The sequence below is a fragment of the Nerophis ophidion genome, linkage group LG01, assembly GCF_033978795.1.
Source record: "Nerophis ophidion isolate RoL-2023_Sa linkage group LG01, RoL_Noph_v1.0, whole genome shotgun sequence".
Classification (NCBI taxonomy): domain Eukaryota; kingdom Metazoa; phylum Chordata; class Actinopteri; order Syngnathiformes; family Syngnathidae; genus Nerophis; species Nerophis ophidion.
The window spans coordinates 15,285,377-15,287,556 of NC_084611.1; the positions used below are offsets into that span (position 1 = coordinate 15,285,377).

The 2,180-nt window shown below is 33.9% G+C and overlaps 1 protein-coding gene across 1 annotated transcript in view; it reads right to left on the reverse strand.

Annotated features, from left to right (window-relative positions):
* Positions 1-793: 793 nt before the first annotated feature.
* Positions 794-2,180, reverse strand: part of LOC133550915 (LIM domain transcription factor LMO4.1-like) — a 10,260-nt gene continuing 8,873 nt past the window's right edge. The window contains exon 4 of the mRNA XM_061897064.1: positions 794-2,180. This exon is cut by the window's right edge and continues 2,643 nt beyond it. The gene's annotated coding sequence lies outside the window, so the exon portion shown is untranslated.

A 2,180-nucleotide genomic window follows, 5' to 3' on the forward strand; every position in this document is an offset into this window, starting at 1 on the left:
TTCATGGAAGCTGCTTTTATACCCAATCATGGCACCCACCTGTTCCCAATTAGCCTGCACACCTGTGAGATGGTCCAAATAAGTGTTTGATGCGCATTCCTCAACTTTATCGGTATTTATTGCCACCTTTCCCAACTTCTTTGTCACGTGTTGCTGGCATCAAATTCTAAAGTTAATGATTATTTGCACAAAAAAAAAAAATGTTTATCAGTTTGAACATCAAATATGTTGTCTTTGTAGCATATTCAACTGAATATGGGTTGAAAAGGATTTGCAAATCATTGTATTCCGTTTATATTTACATCTAACACAATTTCCCAACTCATATGGAAAGGGGGTTTGTATTTCTGAAACAAGTGGAATAAAAGAGCTTACAGGTGAAATGTGAGGAGAAAAATGTAAAATGTTTCATTTTAATAACACAAAGATGTTTTTTTTCTTCTTTAAAACTCTCAATCAAAATCAATGTCGTTATGAATTATTGACCCATTCAAGATCCCAATTACGTCACATCAAATATTACACTTTGAAATATTTTTTGTGTTGAAAATATTAAATATGTTGTGTCAGCCATATAAAAAAAGCAAGGTTTTCTTTGCCAAAAAGTAAAATAAAACAAATAAAAACAATAATCATCAATGGATAAATCTAGCGATGAAGTGTTGAAAGTAAACATGACTTTTGTACTTAGTGTTTCTTTTTTCCCCACACTTTGGACCCTGCGGCTTATAAAACGGTGTCACTAATTTATGGATTTATCTTCAAAAATAGTTAAAAAAACAAAACAAGCAAACACACTGACAATGTGTTTTATTGTTTGAGCTATGACGCCATCTTTTGGACGAGTTGGTACACTGTAAGTGCTGCAGAGTCCTTCCATTCAGTGCTTTCAAACCGGGAAGTAGAAATATCGCTCCGTCTTCTCGCCGTCCATAGCATTTTTACCCTTATGGAGTCTTCATTCCTCCCTCCGAGCAACGTTTGTGAGTTTTACAATACAACTAAAACAATTCTTAGGTACTAAGACGTCCCATTTGAGATGTCTGTAGGAGTGTTTTCATGCATATTCGTACGCGCTAATCATAATGTAATCAAGCTAGCGTCGTTAGCATTAGCTAATATGCTAACACACATAGGTGTCTGTGTTCCTATTATTAACGTACAATGGCATTCTTTTTGTATTGTTTCCCTTTTACAAATTCTTCAGTGAATTCACCAAAACGTCACCGTGGAGTTATCGAGTCTGTTTACCTAATTGGAGAGCGAGCTTGCGCAGCTGCTGTGTCCATAACGATGACTTCTGTTTTGTTTGATCAGCCGTTTTACTGCCTTGTTGAAAATAACTAAGGTATATAAATAAGCATGTACGGAATTTTTCTGTGGAAATATCTATTTTCACAACATATATATCTGCGGCTTATAGGCCGGTGCGACTAATACATGGAATTTTTATTTTAATTTTTTCAAAAATTTGCTGGGTGTGGCGCTCTATAGTTTGGTAAATCCGGTATTTTTTTTTTAAACGCTTTTATTAATGTTGCCTTTTTGGATTCCCAAGAATTTCAAATCAATGTTGTCATAAATTATTGGCATATTTAGGACTCCAATTACTTCACATCAAATATTCCACTTTGAACATTTTTGGGGGGGTTGGAAAATATTGCATATTTAGTGTTTATGCCTTTAAAAACATTTTTTTTTTTTTGCCAGGATAAAACATAAAAAAAGGTTTAACTTTATATCGACAGATGTGAAGTTTTTCAAGAGATTTTAATCGTGGAATAACGTTTTTTCCAAATTCATATATGACTTATTTTGGACACTTTTATGACAGACCCTTGCGGGTCCCTGGACCAAGTATGTTGTACTTTTTGACTTGGGGGCCGCATTGGGCTAAAAAACATATTAAGTAACTATACATATATACATATATATATATAGTCGTGGTCAAAAGTTTACATACACATGTCAAGAACATAATGTCATGGCTGTCTTGAATTTCTAATAATTTCTACAACTCTTCTTTTTTTGTGATAGAGTGATTGGTCACAAAAAAAAACATTCATGAAGTTTGGTTCTTTTATGAATTTATTATGGGGCTACTGAAAATGTGACCAAATCTGCTGGGTCAAAAGTATACGTACAGCAACATACATGATCAATTTTGGTGACGTAGAAAA